General features: G+C 37.5%; 1 protein-coding gene across 1 annotated transcript in view; it reads right to left on the bottom strand.

Annotated features, from left to right (window-relative positions):
* The window catches only part of LOC115437093 (brain acid soluble protein 1 homolog), a 53915-nt gene extending 30587 nt beyond the window's left edge, over positions 1–23328 (bottom strand). Inside the window, exon 1 of the mRNA XM_030160195.1 lies at positions 23179–23328. The gene's annotated coding sequence lies outside the window, so the exon portion shown is untranslated. The remainder of the gene's footprint in view (positions 1–23178) is intronic.
* Between the last annotated feature and the right edge of the window lie 3556 nt (positions 23329–26884).

Raw genomic sequence — 26884 nt, 5'->3', positions numbered from 1 at the left:
AGAGAGAGAGACGGAGAGACAGAGAGAGAGGGAGGGAGGGAGAGAGAGACAGAGAGAGAGGGAGGGAGAGAGAACGGGAGGGAGGGATACAGAGAGAGAGGGAGGGAGAGAGAGGGAGAGAGGGATGGATGGACAGAGAGACAGAGGGAGGGAGAGAGAGAATGATGGATGGATAGAGAGAGAGAGGGAGGGATTGAGAGAGGGAGAGAGAGAGGGAGGGAGAGAGAGGGAGAGAGGGATGGATGGAGGAGAGAGAGAGGGAGGGATAGAGAGAGGGAGGGATAGAGAGAGAGAGAACGGGAGGGAGGGATACAGAGAGAGAGGGAGGGAGAGAGAGGGAGGGAGAGAGGGATGGATGGAGAGAGAGAAGGAGGGAGAGAGAGAAAGAGAGGGGAGAGAGATGGAGGGAGAGAGAGAGACGGAAGGAGGGAGGGATAGAGAGAGAGAGGGAGGGAGAGAAAGAAGGAGGGAGAGAACGGGAGGGAGGGATGGATAGAGAGAGAACGGGAGGGAGAGAGAGAGGGAGGGAAGGAGAGAGAGAGAGAGAGAGACGGAAGGAGGGAGGGATAGAGAGAGAAAAGGAGGGAGAGAGAGAAAGAGAGAGATGGAGGGAGAGAAAGAGGGAGGGGGAGGGGGAGGGAGACGAAGAGAGAGAGGGATAGAAAGGGAGAGAGATGATAGAGGGAGGGATAGATAGAATGATAGAACGATAGATAGATAGAACGATAGATAGATAGAACGATAGATAGATAGATAGATAGATAGATAGATAGATAGATACTACACTGTAAAACAGGAGTGTCTAAAATTTCGATCAAAACACTCAATCTGAGGTAACAGTTCCTGTAAACCAGTGGAATATCTGTAAATGGTTTAAAAGGATTTCATTGGACAACAGTCTGGAATTCAGACTCTTCAATCTAAAAATAAACATGTCTACAGATGTACGAACTAAGAAACCAACTCAACCTAACATCAGTCAAACACCTGCAACAACAGATTATTGATCCAATATCTCATTATATTCAATAACGTGTAATATCTGTTTATACTCACGCTGTTATTTTCACACTGTATTTATCTTCTCATCACAATTGTACTATTTAAAGTCTTTTTTCTTTTTTTTTTTTTTTTTTTTTTTTTTTTTACAAATATTCACTTTTTTTTTACAAGTATTAATTTTTTTTTTTTTTTTTTTTACAAATATTCCTTGGTAAGATGTTGCTTTTTTCCAGTGAAACGAGTAGTAAGTAAGTAGCAAATCTTTTGCTCATTTTCTTCTCACTTTAGAAGTATTTGTTCACTTTTCTACCATATTTCAAGGGTTTTTGGTTCATTTATTTCCTCATTTTTAAAGCATTTTGCTCATTTTATTCACATTTTACATATTTTTGTTCATTTTATTCTCTGAATCATTGAGGTCAAACTGTATTTTACATTAATTATTTACATGTATTGATAGGTTTAGTGGATCAACAGGTTTAGATCAGTAGATGGTTTAGGTTTTTAAGGGTTAATGGACTAAATACGGGGTTCTGGGTTATGAAACATATTTTGCTCATTTTCTCCACATTTTAGAAGTATTTGTTCACTTTTATGCCATATTTAAAGATTTTTCAGTTAATTTTTGTCCTCATTTTTAAGGCATTTTCCTCATTTTATTCTTAGTTAACACATTTTAGTACATTTTATCCTCTGAATCATTAAGGTAAAACTGTATTTTACACTAATTATTGACATGTATTGATAGGTTTAGTGGATCAGCAGGTTTAAACAGTTTAGATCAGTAGATGCTTTGGGTCTTTAAGGGTTAATGGACTCTAAAGTGTTCTAAAACTTCCTGCTTTGTGTATAACTTCAGCTGTAAATGCTCTATTTCTTCGACACATTGTGCAGAATTCAAGGACACGAGAAGCTTTTCCACTCCAACTTTAATGTGTCGGCTGTTGAAAATAGAAGCCGCGGCTGAATAATGAACACTTCTGAGTTTATGGGGATGGAAATGAGCGGCTACTGTGGCAGCAGAATATCAATGACTCGGTATTCTTTAGCATGAAACATTCATATTTCAACAGTACACCAAGGACCCAAGCCCACCATGAAATATTCAAATGAGCGTCGCCACGGCAGCTTTTTTCACTTTCACCTCATCATTATCATCATCATGTGTACCGTACATGGAGTATTTTTGACGCTTGGTGGGAATGGGGACAGTGCATGATGTCCGACTGACCATCTGAGTCACACTTCCAGTACGAACAGTTCCCATCATGCCGCTGTCTGCACCCCCCCACAGTCGGCACCATTGTGCGGCTCGTACACAAACCCGCAGTGTGTCGCCGATCCGCCCGTCTGCACCAGTCTTTACTCGTGTTTAGAGTCTGAAGCCTTTTCTGCTGACATAACGCGTCCTCTGGCAGCCATATTGGACGCCGTTGTCTCGTGTAAAGACGACCAATTGTTCGCTGGCCCCCCCCCCCCCCCCCCCCCCCCCCACACACACACACACACACACACACACAACAGAACTGCTTTATTGTCTGAGCTACTCTTTCGACAAATAACAATCAAACTTATGACTAAAGATGAAGTAATAGGAGCTTTTGTGAGCTCATTTCGGCAGGGACAGGTTAATCTTTACAGTTTTGTTGCTTTGACCCTGTAACGCTGAACGTATCATATTTGATACATGAGGTTTGAAGCCCTCTACATGATAGTGTCATATTTTTTGTCTTGAAAAACCTGATGTATACAATTAGATTCATGCAATACACAGATAATCCACCAGGGGGAGGAGTTCATTCAGCAGAGGCCTTTCCAGTGACACTACAAGACTGTCATTAATGAGGAAGGAGGAAGAACTGGGACCATTTAGAAAAGGAATTAACAATTTGTTAGACATGTTTGTGTTATATTGTGTTTTTGTTTGTTCAAAGATAATACTTAAGTATTGAGACCCAATGGATCAAATATGATACAAAATCGAAACTCAGACATGGAAATTGATATTTGAAAAATAGAAGGACCAATAAAGGCTCCTGTTTCAAAATACTGGGATTTTCTGTCAGTGATTTAAGGGGGGGGGGGGGCAGCAGTTATACAGGTGGGGGTGTGGTCCGTAACTAACGTTGGCGTGAAATGAAAGTGAACCTTTACATCCTTTCACTGTCCGACTCCTGGTTCTATTCCTCTATTATTCAGCGGATCTTACCTGGAATTTTCACACCTTCTAACCTGTATCCACTGGACCCCCTCCACTGCTCTATGCCCCCCTCCTCCACCACACACACACACACACACACACACACACACACACACACACACAAATGCTGGGCCCCATGAATTTGTCATGTTTACCCTCCCTTTACGGCGCTCCAGTGCATGAGGAGGATCACGAATTCTGAGACTGTGACATTTCAGTTCATGTGAACGTTAGTGTCAGTAATGGAGGATATAGGTGGAAGAAAACTGACACAACCTGATGGGATTTACATTGGCTGGTGAGGCGACTGTGAGGACGAATAACATTAAGGCCAGAACGAGCAGGTTTTCACTGAGGACTCTGAGGTTCAGACCAGATCTGAGTCCGATCAGAAGAAACAATGAACAGCAAATAACACCATCATGTATGCAAGTTTTCTTTAACCTTTAAAGATCCAAACATCCACCGTCGACCAGAAACACCTGCTGATCTAAACTGTTTAACACCTGTTGATCCACTAAACTGATCAATACATGTCAATAACTGGTGTAAAATACAGTTTGACCTCCATTATTCAGAGGACTTAATGAACAGAAATGTGTAAAATTAGCAAAATGTTTCAAAAATAAGAACAAAATGAACCAAAAAACCTAGAAACATGGCATAAAAGTGAACAAATCCCTCTAAAGTGAAAAGAAAGAGCAAAATACTTGAAAATGAGCAGAGTTTGTTCTGTTAACCCTTTAAAGCCTAAACATCTACTGATCTAAACTGTTAAATACCTGCTGATCCACTAAACCTATCCATACATGTCAGTAACTGGTGTAAAATACAGTTTGACCTCCATTATTCAAAGGATATAATGAAAAGAAATGTGTAAAATTAGCAAAATGTTTCAAAAATGAGGAGAAAATTAACCAAAAAACCTTGAAATATGGCATAAAAGTGAACAAATCCCTCTAAAGTGAAGAGAAAACGAGCAAAATACTTAAAAAAAAAATAAATAAATAGAGTTCATCGTTTCTATCTATTCTGTTAACCCTTAAAACCGATACCATCTACTGATATCAACTATTTAACACCTGTTGATCCATTAAACCGATCAATACGTGAATAATTAGTGTAAAATGCACTTTTATCTCCGTTAATCATAGGATAAAATGAACAAAAATGTGTAAAATGAGAATATAATGAACAAGACACTTCAAAAATAAGGGAAAATGAACCAAAACACTTTGAAATATGGCATAAAAGTGAACAAATACCTCTAAAGTGAGAAGAAAATGAGCAAAATACTTAAAAAATGAAGAGCATTCATTGTTTCTATTTATTCTGTTAACCCTCAAAAACCTAAACCATCTACTGATATTAACTATTTAACACCTGTTGAGCCACTAAACCTATCAATACATGTCAATAATTAGTGTAAAATACAGTTTGACCTCCATTATTCAAAGGATAAAATGAACAAAAATGTGTAAAATGAGAATAAAATGAACAAACAAAATTAACCAAAAAACCTTGAAATATGGCATAAAAGTGAACAAATCCCTCCAAAGTGAAGAGAAAATGAGCAAAATACTTAAAAAAAAATAATAAAGAGAATTCATCGTTTCTATTTATTTAGTTAACCCTTAAAACCGATACCATCTACTGATATTAACTATTTAACACCTGTTGATCCATTAAACTGATCAATACATGTGAATAATTAGTGTAAAATGCAATTTTATCTCCGTTATTCATAGGATAAAATGAACAAAAATGTGTAAAATGAGAATATAATGAACAAGACACTTCAAAAATAAGGGAAAATGAACCAAAACACTTTGAAATATGGCATAAAAGTGAACAAATACCTCTAAAGTGAGAAGAAAATGAGCAAAATACTTAAAAAATGAAGAGCATTCATGGTTTCTATTTATTCTGCTAACCCTCAAAAACCTAAACCATCTACTGATATTAACTGTTTAACACCTGTTGAGCCACTAAACCTATCAATACATGTCAATAATTAGTGTAAAATACAGTTTGACCTCCATTATTCAAAGGATAAAATGAACAAAAATGTGTAAAATGAGAATAAAATGAACAAAACAAAATTAACCAAAAAACCTTGAAATATGGAATAAAAGTGAACAAATACCTTTAAAGTGAGGAGAAAATTAGTAAAATACTTTCAGTTTGTGGCTCATTTTATCCACTTATTTTGTTGAGTTTATTCATTTTTGTTCATTTTTCCTGATCACTGTGGCTGTTTTTGTTCATTTTGTTTCTCATTTCATTCTTTTTTTTCTTTCATTTTGGTTAGTTTTTCTGTATTTTTTCAGGTTATTTATTATTTTGGTGACTATTTTCAGTTTTACCTCTGATGGCGGAGGTTATTTTTTCATTGGGGTTTGTATGTTTGTCTGTTTGTCTGTTAGCAAGATAACTCAAAAAGTTATGGACAGATTTGGATGGAATTTTCAGGAAATTTTGATACTGGCACAAGGAACAAATGATTATATTTTGGTGGTGATGGGGGAGGGGGTGGGATCTGGCTTGGTGGAGGTCTGCATTCTCTGACTGCTTTTCTAGTTGTTCATCTTATTTATTTTAAACCCAGTGTGTCCATCCACTGTCATTGATCCAACTCCATGGGTTTGAGTGGTGAATCAATGTTGGAGAAGATAACGGTGTTTCCACGGTAACTACGGAGCCTCTGAACATCCAAATATGGTCAAATCTGATGACCATGAAAAGATGAAGAACTGTATTTTACACCAATTATTGACATGTATCATGTAAGTCCTTATTTTTCCAGTATTTTGCTCATTTGCTTCTCACTTTAGAGGGTTTTGTTCACTTTTATGCCATATTTCAAAGTTTTTGGTTCATTTTTTCCTAATTTTTAAAGCATTTTGTTCATTATATTCTCATTTTACACATTTTTGTTCATTTTATCCTTTGAATAATGGAGGTATAACTGCATTTTACACTAATTATTCACATGTATTGATAGGTTTAGTGGATCAACAGGTGTTAAACGGGTTAATATCAATAGACGGTTTAAGTTTTTGAGGGTTAACAGAAAAAACTCTCCTCATTTTTCCAGTATTTTGTTCATTTTCTTCTCACTTTAGAGGGATTTGTTCACTTTTATGCCATATTTCAAAGTTTTCTGGTACATTTTGTTCTTATTTTTGAAACATTTTGCTCATTTTACACATTTCTGTTCATTAGGTCCTCTGAATAATGGAGGTCAAACTGTATTTTACACCAATTATTGACATGTATTGATCGGTTTAGTGGATCAACAGGTGTTAAACAGTTTAGATCAGCAGGTGTTTCCGGTTGACGGTGGATGTTTGGATCTTTAAGGGTTAAAGAAAACTTGCACACATGATGATGTTATTTGCTTTTCATTGTGTTTCTTCTGATCGGACTCAGATCTGGTCCGAACCTCAGTCCTCAGTGAAAACCTGCTCGTTCTGGCCTTAATGTTATTCGTCCTCACAGTCAGGAGGCAGAGGAACCTGTGTTGAATGTCAAATATATGGAACTGAAGCCTGTGTTGTGTAGATACCATCCAATCAGACCAGAATACGTCTGAACCGACACATGAGGGTGTAGATGTTGAATGGAAGCAGGAACAGCCAGTGTGTGTGTGTTGTCAGCTGTGTTTGTCTGGTATTCTAAACTGCAGCTTTGTCCGCACCATCATCTCACGCCCTTCCCTTTTCTCGCAGGTTTTAACCACATACAGAACAAACCAACATTGAAATCCACAGCAGGTGTTCGGTGTCAAACACATGAGGAACTATTGTACTGAACCGCAGCACAAACACCGATCAGCTGATTCACCTTTAGGTGCATCAGTGGGTTCAAATGACCCACTGAGGGCGGTTTATTGGAATATCTGTGGAACGTCCTGCCCCCTCAAATTAAAGTTTCTGAAGGGAGGAAAAAGCAAAATTAGCTGCACAACAGTGGGAGGGTTAGAGGAATTAGTAAAACGTCTATAAGTTTCACTTTCACTTTAAGGTCCAGTAGTGATGCACGAGTCGGGTTTTTTTCAATCTTTTTTTCAGTCTTTTGTGGAATTATGTGACCTGACCCAACCCGCCCCGCAAGTAACCCACTGATGTGCACATCACTAACGTACAGCATGGAACACACCCCCATATAATACCTGGACGGACCTGTCCATAGATGCACGACAGCAGTGGAAAATACAAGGTTCTAATTTGTCCTCAGAATTTGGAAAGTGCAAAAACGATACTAAAGTTCTTCAGAGTCAAGGGTGTCATAGCTGTTTTAGTTCAGGTTTCACATTCAGACTAACTGTGATCTACAGTAAAACAATAGAATAATAACATATAAATAATGACTCCAAATTTAATTCAAAATTTCATTGTAAAAAGTCAGTATCGGATCGGTATCGGCAAAAGTAATCCTAAAAAAAAATCAGATTGGATCGGAAGCAAAAAGAAAATCAAGATCGAGACATCACTAATTTCAATGACTGCCCTTTAAGGGGTTAAGGATTTTTAAGACTTTTTAAGGGTCTGTGGACATCACGTATTGAAAGTGTGATTGCATCCTTTCTATGCAGATGACATGTAGCCGTTCACCACAAAAACCTCCGCTAAACAATCCTATGCTTTACGGCCTCAGTGGATCATGTGACCCTCGCCTTCCACATTCTCATCATCAAATTGATTTCTGCCCAAACCTACGACGGCTGCTCCCAACGTCAAAAGCAGACGTATGGGGTAAGGTCGCTGCCAAATATTCGTCTATAGGCTAATATGCACGCAGATCTGTCTTGTACATACAAATATTTGGACAGCTTCGTTACCCCTCACAGATGGAAGGTCTGTCAGGCTTCGTACTATAACACGAGAACGTTAATGAGTCTCTAACTGTCGAATCCTGCTCCGCATGTCTCTGGAACCTGAACGTCTCGTGTCCTAAACGTCCGTGTGACCGCCGCCGCCTCCGTCCCAGACAGAACTAATAACTCCTGACTGCTTTGCAGGGACATTACGCACTTCTGTTTTTTCGACATTTAGTAAATATCGGTAAAGTTTTGCACAGATGTCCAGTGGAAAAGCGACTCAAGTGTATTTTTCTCATTTCTAGTCCAAATATCTCATCACACTTAAAATCAGACAGAATCACCTAAAGAGGAACTTTTCAGTGAGATTTATAGACAATAGATCTGGAAAATCTGATTTCAACAAATCTGACCAAGATCATTTTCACTTGTTCAATTGTCAGATTTTTTTTCTGAATTAAGCAAAAAAAAATTCATGAATTAAGTATATTGTAGTTTTCTGTTTAATCTGTTAACCCTCAAAAACCTAAACCATCTACTGATCTAAACCTGTTGATCCACTAAACCTATCAATACATGTCAATAATTAGTGCAAAAGGCAGTTTGACCTAAATGATTCATAGAATAAAATGAACAAAATGTGTAAAATGAGAATAAAATGAGCAAAATGCTTAAAACTGAGGGGAAAAAAATGAACCAAAAACCTTGAAATACGGAATAAAAGTGAACAAATACTTCTAAAGTGAGGAGGAAAATGAGCAAAATACTTATAAAATTTGGAATTTTCATAATTTCCGTTCCGTTGGCAGATTTTTTTTTGCTTGAATTAAGCAAAAAAAATCTACCAGAAAGTCAAGATGGAAAAAAAACCTGTTGACATGAGCGTAATAATCGGATTATTTGGAGTAATCCGATAATTGTAATAATAAGTGGATAAGTCGAATCCTACTCCGAGTGTCTCTGGAACCTGAACGCCTCATGTCCTAAATGTCCGTCTGACTGCCGCCACCTCCGTTCCAGACAGAACTAGTAACTCCTGACTGCTTTGCAGGGACTTTTTCGCTGATGTTTATGATGCTTTACCAGCGTGAGGAAAACATAAAGCACCTCGGCTGTGATCACCTTTAATATCTGCCCATAAATCTGCACTGGGAGCAGGAGGACAATCCCAGGGAGGTAGAGAGAAGGCAGAACGTGAATATGGAAACGACTGTATCTGCGTAAACACAGTGAACATGGAGTCTGAATGTGGGGAAAAAAAACGTACAAATGGAGACGTCAGATAGAATAAAACCATCTGGATCTGTGTATCATTGGTTCTTTTCATATTCAACTGAGAATCCACAATCAGAAAAACAAAAAAATGACTCATTAATTCATTATTCATGTACAAATCAAAAATAAAAAGCAAAAACCCCTCATTTGGTCCATTTGTTTATTTCTAATTTTGAATGTGTGCGTACAATCGAAAGAATGAAAGACACCTGTTTTTTTTTTTTTTTGTACATGAATAATGAAATAAGTCATTTTTTTTTGTTTTCTGATTGTGGATTCTCAATTAAATATGAAAACAAACAAATGCTACATGGATTCCTCTGGCGTTCAGGTGAGCAGATTATGCACACTTAAAAGTTGTATTATTTTTAAACAATTTGTATTGGTCAGAATTCAGAAGTTGTTAATTTTTGCATGATTAAAAAAAAAAATACAAACCTACTTTATAAGGCTCTTTTAGGCTTGATTTCTTCTTATTTGTGCACTTTACTGCGTTCTTGTACTACACTTGTTTCATCTGTTCCTCAGATCAGAACTGAATTTGATAAAAGTGCCTCCTGCTTTGCTGCCCTCTTGGTGTAGAATACTCTACAGACTGAACTGAAACCCTCTGAGCTTATTCCACTTGGAACCTTTGGATCTATCTTTAGGGACAGACAGTGGGAGACCATTGGACGGTGCCTGTGCTTTTAAATGTTAAATTGTTGTTTTCACTCCTGCACTTCTTGTTGAAAACACTCTTCCACCTCTAAACTTGTGTGTTTTCATCTGTACTGTCACTTCCTCATAACTATTTTTATGACGTGCTGCTGACCTCTTGTCCAGGTCACCGTTATGAAAGAGATCCTGATCGCAAAATAAATTAAATTATCTAAGGATTATAAAATGCTACAATTCTTTTTTTTTTTTTTTTAAATTATCCATTTACATAATATATATTTATACATAAGGAACCACACAGACACATTATATATATATAATAAAAATAACAAAAATTATACTAAAAACCTATTAAACCCCCTAAAAAGAGAAAAAAAAACAAAACAAAAAAAACCAACAAAAAAACCAAGAAGATAAATAATATTATCAACTCCTCTTTACAATATTCGCATAATAAATTATCTAAGGATTATAAAATGCTAGAATTCTTTTTTTATTATTATTTTAAATTATACATTTACATAAACATATACTTATACATAAGGAACCACACACACAATATATACACTATCGGTCAAAAGTTTTAGAACACCCCAATTTTTCCAGTTTTGTATTGAAATTCAAGCAGTTAGAGTCCAATGAACAGCTTGAAATGGTGCAAAGGTAAGCGGTGAACTGACAGAGGTAAAAAAAAAAGGTAAGGTTAAACAAAACTGAAAAATAATGTACATTTCAGAATTATACAAAAAGGCGAACAAGAAATGGGTTAACAACTTAAAGCAGTTCTGCAGCAATGGAGGTTGATCAAGCCTCGAAAGTTGGTGCTACCAATTCCTACAGGTGTCCCAACGTTTGTGAATTCCTTCCAACCCCGTGTCTGCATAAAAGTAGTGTTGGAACACACTTTGGTACCATACAGTTGGGAGCATTATTTGAACAGTATTGGACTGCAGAAAGTAGTGTGTTACTATAAAAATGGAAAAGAGGAAAAGGCAATTAATGATAGAAGAGAGACATACCATCAGAACACTTAAAAATGTAGGTCTGTCCTACAGAGAAATGTCCAAGAAAGTCCAGGTGTCAGTAAGTCCAGTTTCCTTCACCATCCAAAGGCACTATGAAACTGGGGAAATGCTGACAGGAAGAGGTCTGGCAGAGCCAAAGACACAACAGAATCAGAAGACAAGTTTATGACAGTCAACAGCTGGAGTGAGAGGAGACTCACAGGACAACAGCTTCAAGCACAGTGAAGATAGTGGTCGTAGTAAGCAAGTCTCAGTTTCAACTGTGAAGAGAAGACTTCCAGTTGCAGGTTTGATGGGTCGAGTTGCAGCAAGAAAGCCACTGCTGAGACTTCAGAATAAGAAAAAGAGGCTGGGCTGGGCCATGAAACACCGCCAGTGGACTACTGAAGACTGGAAGAAGGTGCTATGGACTGATCCACCTACAAAAACACAAGGGTGTAAAGTACTGGGAAAAATGGGACTTTTCCATTCAGTCTGTAGACAGTAAACAGTAAATGTCTGAATGGAGAATGGAGAAGAAGAGAAAAGATATCAAAAAACTAAAACTAAACCAAAACTAAGCATTCAGAAAAAACTGAAAACTAATAAAAACTAACAAACCTGCTCTAAAAACTGATTAAAACTAACTGAATTAGAGAAAAAAAAGTCAAAACTAAGTAAAACTAAACTATAATGAAAAATCCAAAACTATTGGAACCTTGCAGTGCTTCAATTTCACACTCAGTTTGTCATGTCTTTTATGGATTGGGATTGTCTCTCTCAACTCACCATATATTTTTCATTTGTAATTTTTTTTTTTTTATCAATTACTGGAAATTCCAGGCAACCCCACGTGGGGTCCCACCCCCAAGGTTGAAAAACACTGCTGTAAATGCTCGAAGAAAACAAACAAATGGTTTATCTCAGTCAGATCTAGGAGTGTAGGAAAATATTGGTTCCGCAATATATTGTGATATTTCATTTCATGATACTGAATCGATATTAAAAAGTACTGTCAATATTTTTAGGTATTTATTTAAATGGGTATTTTGCTCTGCTGTTTGTATACTAAAAAGGTAGTATTGTGATATTGCAGGTCATGCATGTAGCTTTTTTTAATGGATAACACTGTGTTGTTAAATAATGGTTATTTCAATCATCCTAAAGGTACTTTTTACTGTCAGAAAGAGACAGATGTTAGTTCCTTTGTTGGGATTGCACAAAAATAATGTTATGATGTTGGATGATTCAGTGACTGAACACTACATTCATTTCACAGCTAATAGAATATGAACATTTGAGCAGGATCTGAAACTGTAATGTCTGTGAACATCATTTTAGGTATTTATTTATTCTTATCATTTATACAAAATTTCTTTTTTTACAGAGGAAAGTTTTGCGATATAGTACTAAATCCTGTTCTGATCAAATAAAAATGTTTTGTATTTGTGCGTATTTCTGGTGTAATTAAATTTTTCCAGGAAATAATATCTTAGAAGAAGGAACAAAACAAACAAAAAATATTGCCTTGTTAACAGTATTGTGATATATTGCGATATATTGTATCATGGTCCTAATATTGTGATTTGTATTGTATCACCAGATTCTTGCTGATACACAGCCCTAGTCAGATGCAGTGTACAGACCAGTAAAACCAGCTGAATACAGGGGTTGGCAGAGTGACTCTCGCTGAATAAACTGCCCCGTCAAACGCCTGCGGTGACATCAGCGTTTCCAGCTGAGCTCTTCAACGCCGCCGCCGCCGCCGCCTCCATTTCCTCCAGACTCAGACCCAGTCTCTAAACTGGCCATCTCAGCAGCCCGCTCCCGCGACCCCTGTCACCGGCGCGTCGCCATCTCGCCGCCAGACACCGGCGGAGAGAAATCAGAGGTGGCGGGCATCCGCTGTCCCCCGCCAAAACAGAGAGACTGGGAGAGCGCGACAGGGGAGGGCAGGCCCGGAGTCGGCAGCGGCGGCGGTGGCAAGGCAGGACAAAGTCGTCTCTAAACTCCAGCTAACCCCGAAAACAGCCACGGGGGGGGATGACCCAGACACTATGACAGAGAGGCGGGGCTAAGTTGGAAACAGTGACCTTCGACCGCCAAGCAGACAAACACTAACCAGAGCTGAAGCATGGACCAGCTCCAATACTCGAATCAAAACGATAACAACGCAAAACGTACAAGAAAATCCACTCAAAACCGGACTAATTAGACTCATTTACTCTCTACAAACACACCTCCGATGGTGTAAACGTCACTGCATTTACATTTACTGCATTTAATTTTAGTAGTTTTGTTTTGAAAAGTTACGGAAATTGTTTGCATCAATTCTCATACCCTGCCCCCCATGGTTCCTGCTGGTACTGCATGTATTCTCTGATGATTTCACTTTACTGGAGCCAAAGCCACTACAAACAATGACCTCCGACTTTGAAGCAGACAAACACTAACCAAAGCTGAAGCGTGGACTGGCTCTGATACTCGAATCAAAACGATAACGACGCAAAATGTACAAGAAAATCCACTCAAAACAGACTAAGACTCATTTATTCTCTGTTCTCTACGACTAATCCTTCTACACATCAACATGAGTAAAACTTCCTTTGTTGCCGCCATGTTTATTGTAAATATTTTGGTAGTTTCTCTTTGAAAAGTTCTGGAAATTGTTCGTATCATTTCTCAACCCTGCCCCCCCATGGTTCCCGGTGGTACTGCAGTGTATTCTCTGTCTAGGAAATAGACATAAATATGGACAAAATGAAGACTTTACATACAAAGTAAATGAGCCTATTGCATTATTTGATTGATGATTTCACTTTACTGGAGCCAAGGCTGCTACAAACAGTGACCTCCGACCTTGAAGCTGACAAAAACTAACCAAAGCTTAAGCATTGACCGGCTCCGATACTCGAATCAAAACGATAACGACGCAACACGTACAAGAAAATCCACTCAAAACTGGACTAATAAGACTCATTTATTCTCTACAAACACACCTCCGATGGACTAAACGTCACCGCATTTACATTTTTTAGATTAGATTCAACTTTTCAATTTCCATGCATTACTCATGCTAATGTGCTAATGCCAAAGCTAATCCTAGTTGCTCTTGGACTGAACTTCCCTAAATAGGTAATAAAGTGAGTTAACCTTTAAGCTAACCTTTAAGCATGACGTTAATGACTGGAACAGAAGCTGTACAGCTCTGTTTGTCCAAGAAGACCCATCAGATCAGAAAAAACTAGTTCAAATATGTGTTTCCATTTCCCACGATGCACTTTAAAGCTGCAGTGCTTCATAGTTTTGGGTGTTACTAATTGGTGTTTGAGTGACTGAGTAATTTTGCGAAGAATGGAATAAAACCGCAGTGATGATTGTGATTGTAGCCAAAAGTGCATTGTACTGACATGAAGGGGGTGACTATTTACGCACTAATTTTACACAATCAATTTTTATTTCATTGGTTTCACTTTGATATTTAACCCTGACCTTTTTCCATCGATCCTCTAGATTTTCGTAACTTTTGTAATGTGAAACTTCGCACAAAATGCACATAAAATACTTGAACAGGAACAAATGTAATGTGTTGAATTTGGTGTTTTCGGGGGGATTCGTCAGTCGACTTAGGCTACATTCAGACAGCAGGTCTTAATGCACAATTCAGATTTTTTTGGTGAAATCCTATTTTTTTGTGTTCACTGTGTTTACAGAAGTAACACTCCTGGGACGCAGAATTGTGACGTATCTCGCATTTCAATGACGTAAAGGTCGGATAAATGCAACCTGGCCGTTTAGACTGAAGTCGCATTACAAAATATCAGATACGTATCAGATTTAGGACCACATATGAAAGTGTCCTGGGTCAGATTTAGGACCACATATGAAAGTGTCCTGGGTCAGATTTGTGCTGTTCAAACCGTCTGTAACAGATCGGATCCTGGGCAAAGAAAATCGGATTCGGGCCACATTTACCTGCATCTGAACGTAGCTTTATTCTGCTGAAGAAACTCGAAGGAAAACCAGACATGTTGTGAAAACCTGACGTGTTTGTGTCTGTTTCTGTGGCTTTTTGTGTGGTTTTTTTTTTTGTTGCCATCACCAAATGACGGGCAACACAACACAACGCTGACAGTTTCACACAGCCCTCGATCACGTCTCGCACTTGAGAAAAAAAAACAAAAAGATTGGTGGTAATTTGGTTGCGGTCGTCAGTTTGCGTGCGGTTGATGGGAGCTGACAGAACTGGGACTGCACCTACGAGTCCAAACTCCGTTGTACCATCTCATTACTTTCACATTTTTCCGTGCACAGAAAAAGCCCAGTTCTGCGGTGAACTCTAATTCACACTGATCTGGAACTCACACTTTGTTTGCATTTGGACATTCCTGCAGTTAATAATCAACCAGTGTCGAAGAAATGTCATTAAAATCAACATTTATGGAATGGAAGGGCAGGTGTTTTTTTTTTTTGCATTTACTGCTGTGTGGTGACCATGTGCAAACATCCACCTCTGATTGAGTTATTATTTAACAAAGCCACAGCTCATATGGCAGTAAATAGTTCCTGTTTTGCAATCACAGGTGATGAGATAACAGAAAAAGCCTTCATGGTCCTCCATAATCGGTTCCTCTTTGTGCCGTTTTTCAATAACAGGCCCCTCTTTTCCATTGCAGTCGGAGATGAAAGTGCACGGACATTAAAACCTCATAATGTTATCGCTTCACGCGCTGCTTTTAGGATCAAATCTGTCTCTTTCACTGATAAAACCACAGGTCGCTACAAGAAATATGGCGGCATTGTCCCTTTATCTGCCCTCGCCAAATGATTCCAAATCCACGAGGAAGCCGCAGCGAGTGGAATTTGGGATTCAGTGAGAGTGAGCTGAGATTGTGGAGTTCATTGGGGCCCCAGCAGGGAACATATCAGATAACGCCGTCACTTTGGGTCTGAGCTGTAATTTCCTGGAAGACGAGGCGCAATGTGACAGATGGCGCTCACGGTGAAAGAGCTGCTGAGGACGAGGACATGTCGCAGCGGCCGTGGAAACCAGGGCTGGACCAGGCGGGAGGGGCCCGACCAGGGGTCTGACCAGGGGTCCACAAGGGACCGATGAAGGGCCCATGAGGGGTTGATGAGTGGCCAACCACAGGTCCACCAGAGGTTGATGATGGGCTGGCCAGGGGCCCTCAAGGACTTGATGAGGGACCAACTAGGGGCCCGTGAGGGGCCCGTGAAGGGCAGGATGCCCCGTGGACTCTGTAGTCTATAGGGGGGTGTACCCAGGTTCTCTCAGACCCTACATTCAGTCCATTCAATTAAACTCTGCTGTTTTCATCAAAGGCCACAATAGACGAGTTTAAAAAAAACTAAGAATCTGATTCCAATAATAATAACTCACATTTATGGCTCAAATATGTTTCATAAATCACAAAGTTTTATATTTGTTTTGAACATGAGTACAGCAGATCTAGACGTTCAGGGTCTAGGAATCTAAGTAGGCCGATAATTGAATTTAGATGAAAACGAATTAAAACAGTTACACGTTTATTAGTTTCACCAGGACAAGGTATATGAACAGTAGATTATGTTCCAAGGCCCATGTCCTATGAAACAACCACATTTATATGTGTGTGAACAGAAATCAATCTACATTTATCTGCTCCTAGACAAACAGCCAAAGTTATCAATAAAATGAACAAAATGAAGAAAAAATCCAACAAAATAGTCGGTAACGAGAACAAAATAAGCCACAAACTGAACAAAATAAGAAAAAATAAGAAAAAAGGTAAAAAAAAAAAAAAAAATTGAAAACCAATGAAACAATAAATAAGATGTATGAAAAAATGAACAAAATTAGGTTGCAGATGTTTGTTTTGTGTTTCATTAATTATATATATTTTAAAGTCACTTATCTTAAATTTGTTTTGATATAATAACCCTTCACTTTAATGTGAGCTGGTATGAACATTTACATGATCAGTAAATTAAATATAAGAAAATACATGAGGAATAATAATAATATGAATTTATGAACATGAATATAGAAAAATATAGGAGTTACACTGAAAAATGTTCAACTACTTAAAGTAAATATTAGAGTAAATGTGGATAAATCACTAGAGAAAAGTTGACTATAGAGAAAACTTCCTTTGGGAACTGACACAGAAGTGGCTCTGGATCTGTAAGGGTTAAAGCACATTAGCTCTGGACTCATCTGCTCTTTTACCCATAATTCCCTGGGTGCTGGCCCTGTAACTCTGGAAGGTTCTGCTCCACTTCTGCATAAACAGACCATAATAATAAACCTGCAGAAAAGTTCAGCGTCATTTAATTGGTCATGTCATACTTCCTCTGACAGGAAATCGAAACCTCAAACTTCCTCATTACTGTCGGACGGCGAGTGTTTATCGAACGCCGACAGCGGTGTTATTTTTACAGTCCGTCCTTATTGGGTCCAAGCGCCACCTCTGCTTCATTAACAGACTCTGTTTGGACGTTCAACTCTGACGCTCACGTTTACGTGGGTTCAGCTCGGAGCTGACATCAGTCATTATTGTTTTGTATTCCAGACGCCGTCAGAAAACAAACACCGGAGTCCAACAGGTCCGCAGACGTTTGGACGGAGAGGGGAGGAGTTGGACCAGGGCTGTCCAACTCATTTTAGTTCAGTTCCACATTCACCCCAGTCTGATCTCAAATGGGCCAGACCAGTCAAATAATAACAGTGAAAAATGTACAATTACATGATGAAAATGTTTACGTCTACAAAGTTTCCTGAATAACACAAACATCCTGAAATGTCTTGAGTGCAATTTTAACAGTATTCTGCCTCAGTTTGTCATTTACACATGTGCATTGCAACTTAAATTACAATTAAATACACAAAACATGTAGTAACAGGCAGAATATTGGTAAAATTACACTCACTTTTCTTAAGACATTTCAGTTTGTTCATATTTGTTCACATTTTTTGTAAAAGTATAGTTTGTATATGTGACTATTTTCATGTAATTTTACTTTTTTTATTTGTTTTTTTTTACACAAAAATAAAGAGAAAAAAAATCATTATTTCTAGGGTATTCTTATAGCATTTTACTGGTCTGACCCACTTGAGATCAAATTGGTCTGAATGTGGAACCTGAACTACAACGTTTAATATCTTCAGTGTAATTTTTCATACATTCATTTCATAAATTCATCCTGCAGGCCAGATTGGACCCTTTGGCGGGCCGGTTTTGGCTCCTGAGCCACATGTTTGACACCTGTGAGTTAGACAGTTAGGATATGAGCTGGGGTGTCGTAAAGGGGGGGGGGGGGGGGTATAATTCATGGGGTCCAGCATTTGTGGGGGGTCCATAGAGCAGTGGAGGGCAGGGTGCGATATGTTGTGGGGTGGTGGTGGTGGGGATAAACCCCCCCTCTGGTTCATATTATTCACATGTTTTGTACGAGGATTCATTCATTCATTCATTCATTCATATGTTTTGAGCAGAAAAAAAAACAAAACATTTTTTGTGTACAAGGTTATAATAGTTTTGGATTTTTCATTATAGTTTAGTTTTATTTAGTTAAGACTTTTTTTTTTTCTCTAATTCAGTTCGTTTTAATTAGTTTTTAGAGCAGGTTTGCTAGTTTTTATTAGTTTTCATTATTTTCTAAATGCTAAGTTTTAGTTTAGTTTTTGTTTTTCCCTGTCTTTTTTTTTTTTTTGTATCTTTTCTCTTCTTCTCCGTCGTATTCACATAAATCCCAGACAGGACTCTGCTGCTTTCTCCCAGCTTTAGTCTCAATGTTTCCAGGTAGAGTGGGGACCAGAAGACAACTCTAAACAACTTAATAAAGACAAATTCATTAACAAATTCATAATTTTTATATGTTTTAGTTAGTTTTGTAAACACACAATACAGTTTCAGTTATCGTTTTTTTCTTTTAATTATAGTTTTTATTTATTTCAGTTAACGAAAATGTTTTTACAATTCTAGTTTTCGTCATTTCGTTAGTTTTCGTTAATGATAATATCCTTGCAAGGAACTAATATCAGAGCAAATACAGTAATACAGCGGTGTCAAACTCATTTTAGTTCAGTTCCACATTCAGCCTAATATGATCTGAAGTGGGCCAGACCAGTCAAACAATATAAATAATAGGATAAGAACTTTTGAGTGAAAAAAGTAAATTCCGTAATGAAAATGTTTATATCTGGGAATTGTACCTGAACATAACATGAACAAATATGAACAACCTGAAAATTTGTTAGTAAAATAAATGCAATGTTAACAGTATTACACCTTTTATCATTTATACATATGCATCACAACTTACAGATCACAGTCGATCTACAAATACCCAAAATATTAAATAACAGGGAGAATATTATTAAAATTCTACACACTTCGCTTAAGACATTTCAGATATTCACATTTTTTGTAAAAGGATAGTCTGTAAATGTAAACATTTTTATGTAATTTTACTTATTTATACATTAAAACAAAGAGACAAATTCACAGTTTTCATTATTTTTAGGCTATTATGATAGTATTTTACTACTCTGATCCACTTTAGACGGAATTGACCTAAAATGATTTTAACATCCTTGATTGTTAATTTCTTCAGTGTAATTTTTGCATTTCACAAATTCATCCCAGGGGCCAGATTTGGCCCCCGAGCCACATGTTTGACACCTGTGCAGTAATAAATAAAGGTGATCAAGACAATATAGCAATTTCCATGTACATTAGTAATAAAATAAATTCAATATATTCTGCTCGAAAAGGAATGGGAAGAAGACAACGTATTAAATCCCACCCCCATCTCACATTTATACAACAGAACACATGATTTGAACTCCCTTAATGATAAAGTTCCATCTGTTTAGAGTCCTAATAATGTCAATAACAGAAAACAGATTAAAACTCAAGTAATTTACACTTAGTAACTATGTTAATGATGGTCTGTAGAACTTAGAATATATTTAACAATAATCACAGACCAACAAAGGTCAGAAAAAGCCAAGGATGGTGTTAATAGATAGGCTGTAGATGTAAACGTTTTCATTATTTCACTTTTTTTGCACTAAAACAAAGTGAAAACATTGGAGTTGTCATTATTTATAGGTTTATTCTGTTATTCTGTTACTGGTCCGACCCAAGGTTATAATAGTGTTGGATTTTTCATTATAGTTTAGTTTTATTTAGTTTAGACTTTTTTTTTCTCTAATTGAGTTAGTTTTAATTCATTTTTAGAGCAGGTTTGCTAGTTTTTATTAGTTTTTGTTATTTTCTAAATGCTTAGTTTTAGTTTAGTTTTAGTTTTTTATCTTTTCTCTTCTTCTCCGTCGTATTCACATAAATCCCAGACAGGACTCTGCTGCTTTCTCCCAACTTTAGTCTCCATGTTTCCAGGTAGAGTGGGGACCAGAAGACGACTGGAAACCACAAGTGACGTATGGTGCCATTAAAGCAAAAAAAATCGATTTCATATCAATCCGACGTTGACAAAGACGAAAACGAAGGGAATTTTCTCCATAATTTTTATCCGTTTTAGTTAGTTTTGTAAGCACACAATACAGTTTCAGTTAGTTATATATATATTTTTTTAATTATAGTTTTTTATTTATTTCAGTTAAAAATGTTTTTACAATTCTAGTTTTCGTCATTTCATTAGTTTTCGTTATCAATAACAACCTTGGTCCGACCCAGTTTAAGACCCAGTTGGACTGAATATGGAACCTGAACTAAAGTGAGTTTGAAGCAAGGTTATTATTGTTAACGAAAACTAACAAAATGATGAAAACTAGAATTGAAAAAACATTTTCGTTAACTGAAATAAATAACTATAATTAAAAGAAAAAACGATAACTGAAACTGTATTGTGTGTTTACAAAACTAACTGATTGATACTGACTGACTGATATGAAATCGATTTATTTCGCTCGAGCAGTTTTAGCTAGCGGCACCATACGACACGTCACCGTTAGTCACTTGTGGTTTAGAGTCGTCTTCTGGTCCGCTGTAACCGGAAACTGTCATCAACAGGTTTAAGGCTTACAGTTTATAAATTAGGACTTTTTATCACACTATTACATATTTATTTTCAAACTATTACAACTTTAATCAAATAAAAATACAACATTACTTTCCTGAAATTATGATTTTTTTTTAACTTTGACTTTATTCTCAGAATATAATGGCATTTTCTCGAAATTTTACTTTACTCTCGTAGTGACAAGTGTGTTATTTTTCTGATGTGGCACTAATTCGCTGCCGTACTGAACAACTTGAGTTTTAATAAAATAATGTACGTTATTTGTTTCTGACACAAAACAGAGACTAAGTAAAACCGTGGCTTCATGGTTAATGTATCTGTTCTATTGATTATCATATATTTATTATTAACCAGAGGTCACTGGGGGCGGGTTTATGAATGACAGGAGTTAAAGCTGGGTGATATCATCCCCAAATGAATGATGCGTTCACTGTCTGACTGGAAAACTGTTAAAATGAGTATCGAGGTCAGTGCAACAAATACTGAAATAAATCATTAATAATCATAAAACTGTGTTTAAAGCTATTAAAATTAGGTACAGTTTACATATTATTAGCCTTCATTTACACTCAGATGCTTCAGTCAACACAAACTTTTGCCAATATTGATGATTTCAAGCATCCAATCAATCGACCAAACTGATTAATCGTTCTGTTTGAATTCTACACAGCCCTAATTTATGATGAAAATCCAGAATCCAGAGTCAAACTGCCCTGATTTTTGTGTCTAGATAAAAAACACAGATCCAGAAATGTGTCCTGACATGTTGGTTCGTTTGAGGAGCTGATTTTATTGTGACTCTTGAATATTTCAGATGAAACAAAAGCAGAAAATGTTCAGATTTAAGAAGCAAAATCCGCCATTTTTTTTTTTTTTTTTTTTTTTTTTTACTTTATTCGCTAAATGTGCACGAAGGCACTGGTTGATCCGTGAACACATCACCATCACCATCCGCCGTCTGCACATGCACCCCCCCCCCCCCACACACACACACACACACACACACACACTGATCGACACAAACGGACAGAAACGCACGCGCAAAGACGCATCTCATCCTGTGTTTTATCATCAAAACATGTTTTTCTCCAGAAACAATAAAAGCAACTCTCGACCCCCCCATCACCCCCCTCTCCTCTCCTCTCCATCCTATTGATAGGCAAGGTGGCATCTCTCCCATCCACACCCTACACTCAGTGCGCATGCGTGCCGCGGCAAACAAAGGACCAGACAATTAAATATCAATAAAGTTTGACTCGACGCAGGAAAAAACATCCAACACCAACAGAGAGACGCAAAATAAGGAGGAGGTGGAGGGAGGAGGGGGGGTATTCAGGTGTAACACCCCCCCATCCATCCATCCATCATCCTCCTCCTCCTCTTCATCCTCCATCCTTCTCAGTGAAATAAAAGGAAATATCTGATCAATAATTCATCTGGATCGTGACATAATCTGGTTACAGACGCTGGATGGATGCGCGTGCGTGCATGCATGCACGTGCGCGCATCCTCATGGTGTCACACCTCCGCACAGACAAAGAGGTGGAGCGAGCTCCCCTTCCTCCTCTCCTTCTTCTTGTTCTTTCTGGACTGTTTACTGTCAGAGGATGGAGATGCTCCACTCTCCGTTGCTATGGCAGCCGCGGGAAAATTATATAATCACAAGCATTTTCACTGATCAATAATTGATAGATCGGAGGGCGCGTGGACCGGAGCGGCTCCGGGTTTCGGGCCAAAAGCGCATTTTTTGGGGGTGAATAAAAGTGTGCAAAGCAGAACGGGAGTGCGCGTGTGGCTGGAGCGCGTGTTCCTCCAGACTGCACACACCCCTTTTGAAGCGCGTGCACGTCCTCCCCCGTCTGGAGCTGTGGACGCGGGGCTGAATATATGTCCTGATTTGTCTAATTTGGCTCCTTTCTCCCCTTCTTCACGCACCTCTTCCTCCCTTTTTCATCCACCTGCTCTTTTGTCTCGGTCCGTGCGCTCCGCTCCACGCGCGCCGGTTTCCCATGAACACGAGCCACGGGGAGAAAAAAGCGCACGAGACAAAAGGTGATGGAGAAGGAAAAGCGGATAAAAAACACGCCCAAACGCAACCAAAGCACCGGTTCTGGGGGGCTCCGGGGGCCGGGGCTGGGGGGGCACCGGGCCCGGGCGGCGGCTCTTACCGTGCGGACTGAAGTTCCGACGCTCCCTCGCGCTGATCGCAGCTTCAAGTTGCGGCTGCTGTAATTTTTTTTGCGGCTTCTCTCGCGCGCCCAGCGGCTTGTGCCTGCTTGCACGGAACGGCTCGGCTCGGCGATCCTCCGCCTGCGCGCACACGCATGCATACATACGAGCACGCGCGCGCACCAGTCGTGCACGCACGCACACAGAGCGCAAGGGAAATTGTGAAGAAAACCCTTTTAATGTGTGAATATTTGGATAAATCCGCGTTAATGTTCCGGTTACGAGGCTGATCCGACATTTTGTCTTATCTTATCCTTTTATATGACGTATAATTACACTTAATGGACTTTTTTTTTTTAATCTTATAATATTTCCTTTAACATTTAACATTTATTACATCATTAAACTATTTTCTACTTGTATATGAATATGTCATGTAGGCTATATATTTATTTTTCTATAAAATGATTTTTGTCTTTATCTAATTTGAAAACATTTAGGTTAATCACAGCTTGTTAATAATGTCGACTTGATGTGGATGACATTTATTTATTTTCTCTTTGCGCTTGTAAATCCATCCTCCATCCTGTGTTGGATGCGCGCGCCTCCTGTCGGTCATTACGCGCACACACACGAGCTGAGGAGAAACGGATGCACGTGTTGAACGTGTTGGAATGAAACCGAGTACTTTTACTCAAGTACCGAGTTTAAGTACTCCAGTGGAAGTGGAATATTACATATTAGCTCTTATATCCACAGTGATGATGATGATGATGATAGGGATGTAACGATTACCGGTATAACGATAAACCACGGTAAAATTGCAGACGGTTAGTATTACCGATGAAATTCTAATTCTCATGTTAACCATGTTTGATCACCGCACTTTTAGGGGAGAAAACGCCTATGTAAAGATCTGCTTTTATGTCAAATATTTGAGTATAGTTTTAATTTATTACAATTTTAATTGTATATTCCTAATATTTGGAACCAATATTCACTTTTAAAGTCTTTGAAAAGGTTCACTAAGCATCTTTGTTTTAGTTATGCAATAAATTATATACATTTTTCATATTGGATTTTAGATATTTTTTTGTGTTTTCTGTCCTTTTTTGTTGATATAGTAGGTTAAAGTAAAAAAAAATAATGGACAGTTGATATAAATAAAGTTATGCTGAAAAAACAGATCCCAAACATGGGTATAGTAAACATTTGTTTATATAGTATATAAAGGCAAAATTAAAACAAAAAAACAAAAAACAGGCCAAAATAGGCTCAGACCACTAAGGGTTAATATTTGAATGTTTCTGCCAACAGAAGGTATAATGCACCGATTGTTTTATTTGGTTTTTTGTTGTTGTTGTTTGTTTGTTTTTGTTTTTTTCAAAATACAACTTGGTTAAATTATTTCAGTGTGTGTATAAGTACTTTTTGAATATTTTGAGCACAATTTCAACAATACCGCGATAATAATGATAGCCATGATAATTTTGGTCACAATAACCGTGATATGAAATTTTTATATCGTTACATCCCTAAATGATGATAATGATGATTAATGAGGATGATGATGATGGTTTGATTTATTATTATCACATACATCATCTGGATAAATGCAGTTAATAATACAGTAAAATATGTACGTTTAGGTTTACATTATGTTCAAATATCTATTCGATTCATATCTGTTTATTGCATTTTTTGTAGAAGTAAAATTAACAGCAAATACTTGAATAACTTGTTTTTTTTACTTGGTTTAACAATACTATCCACTGACTTTAATGACAAAAAAGAGAAACTAAAAAAAAAAAAAAAAAAAAATCAAAGGGAAAATAATATATATAGAAAAAATAAGTATCCTTATCTACCTTTTGATTTTTAAACCATATATTTGGGACACATTTCTCCAGAGGTCAAAAACATAAATAAACAAAAGCAATAATAAAAAAGAAGCAATAACTAAACAATGGATGACACAAGAAGAACCAGTAATAAATAACTGGACAGACAAGACCATGGGAATTTTAGGATGGAAAAAATATGTACATGTATATATGTATATGTAATATGTATAATGGACTGAAAATCCTCTAACTGAAGGAAATATGTTTTTGTGTTTTTATTTGTCTATTTATACATTGATTTTTATTTATTTATTTATTTATTTTTTACATTCATGTAATAGTTGTATTGTCAATCATCTTGTTTAAGCTTTGGTAACATTTGAAGAACATTTGTATTTTTTATGATTCAAAATGAGTTTATTTGAGTAAATAAGGAACTATTTTATGTTGATGTAAGGTTTATTTATTAATTAATGACCAATTTATTTCTTTTTCTCATCAGTGAAATCTTTTCAGTTGATATTTTGGACAAACTTTACTTTAAAAAAATTTGTTATGTTTTTTATATGTTACAGTTAAATATATGTTGTTTGTTTATAAAGTTTTGTAAATATAAACAGACACCTTTGGCACAGGAACACATTTGGACTAATTTTTCCAATCAAAAATGCTGAAGTGAGAGTTAGGGGTACTTGAATAAAAAAGTCTATTTCAGGGGGTACTTCACTGTAAAAAGTTTATTTCAGGGGGCACTCCGCTGTAAAAAGTCTATTTCAGGGGGTACTCCACTGTAAAAAGTCTATTTCAGGGGTAATCCACTGTAAATGAGGTTATTTCAGTTGGTACTCCACTATAAAAAGTCTATTTCAGGGGGTACTCTGCTGAAAAAAGTCTATTTTAGGGGGTACTCTACAGTAAAAAGTCTATTTTAGGGGGTACTCTACTGTAAAAAGTCTTTTTCAGGTGTACTCCACTGTAAAAAGTCTTTTTCAGGGGGTACTCCGCTGTAAAAAGTCTATTTCAGGGGCACTCCATTGCAAAAAGTCTTTTTATTCTTCTGTACAGCAGGGTTTTAATTGTACAACTGTTTTATGTTTTTAATCTGTTCTTGTATTTTTCTTTAATTTTTTGTTTTTTCCCCTGTAAGTCGCTTTGGAAAAAAGTGTCTGCCAAATGCATAAATATAAAACTATGGTATGAATATTAAATATTAAATATTAGCTTCATTTTGTGTAATTTAACCTTTAACATCACAACATAATCCTTTCTGTAGTTTACAACGAAGACAATATTTACAGTTTTCACACTGGTTTAGACTGAAATTATCCCAAACTTTGGACACTTGATCTGTTTTCATCTGGATCTTCAACATTTCCTCTACAGGTTGTAGTAACGGACATACGCCATCAGATGGCAGTGTCTTACACAATAAAAGCCTTTTCTCTGCTGCTGAATCTCCATCTGGGTCAAAACACAGTCATGTCCCATCAGAGTGAACTTTAATTGGTTACCATTCCAACAATTATTTTAATATAGAGTAGCTCCTTGTTTTGGATAATCCAACTAAAGCAAAAATGACTAGACGCACTCGGAGAGCGCAGACCTCCACCAAGGCTGATCAGTGGCCCCCCCCGTGGGTCCCCCCACGCCAAGGAGGTTATGTTTTTGCCAGGGTTTGTTTGTCTGTCTGTTTGTTTGTTTGTCTGTCCGTTAGTGTGCAACATAACTCAAAAAGTTATGGACAGATTTTGATGAAATTTTCTGGTCTGCGCCCCCCCACCCCCGATCACCACCAAAATTTAATCATTTCTTCCTTATCCCATTTCCAACAAACCCTGAAAATTTCATCAAAATCTGTCCA

Source organism: Sphaeramia orbicularis, chromosome 17, assembly GCF_902148855.1.
Source record: "Sphaeramia orbicularis chromosome 17, fSphaOr1.1, whole genome shotgun sequence".
Classification (NCBI taxonomy): Eukaryota; Metazoa; Chordata; class Actinopteri; order Kurtiformes; family Apogonidae; genus Sphaeramia; species Sphaeramia orbicularis.
This window is presented reverse-complemented; position numbering and strand designations above follow the sequence as displayed.